Source organism: Aplysia californica, unplaced genomic scaffold, assembly GCF_000002075.1.
Source record: "Aplysia californica isolate F4 #8 unplaced genomic scaffold, AplCal3.0 scaffold01104, whole genome shotgun sequence".
In the NCBI taxonomy this organism is placed as follows: Eukaryota; Metazoa; Mollusca; class Gastropoda; order Aplysiida; family Aplysiidae; genus Aplysia; species Aplysia californica.
Window position 1 is genome coordinate 31744 of NW_004798374.1, and position 586 is coordinate 32329.

Here is a 586-nt window from a genome sequence, read left to right on the forward strand (position 1 = left end):
GTCTTTAGTGATTGTCCAGCATTCACAGCCATATAGAAGGGTTGACCAAACATAGCATTTCAGGACTTTCATTTTGGTGTTCTTTAGGGATTGAAATAAAAACATCTAGAAATGCAGAAATAAGACCAGTAAGTGAAAAGATAACCAGAGCATTACATAGTAGCCTACAATGTATTGGGAAGATTGTCTGTTACTGTTATCGACAAGTGGCTATGATTATATTGCAAAGTATAGTCTACTGGAATTACGCTCATGGGATTTGGCATGGCGTATGCAAATATAGGAAACCCTTAAAATTAACGATTGTGCTCGTTTATAATGTTAAAGCATATATTATATATAAATACATCCATGTCCCTGCATCTGCATACTTTATATAGCGGCATTATGAACCCCTAACCCCTGAACCCTAACCCCTAACCCCTAAACCTTAACCCCTAACCCCTAACCCCTAACTCCAGCTGGACTCTGCCCAGGTTTGCTGACTTTGTCGGGTTGTCCATCTTCTGATTGGTCTGTTTGATGTACTCCTGTGTGTGTGTGTGTGTGTGTGTGTGTGTGTGTGTGTGTGTGTGTGTGTGTGTGT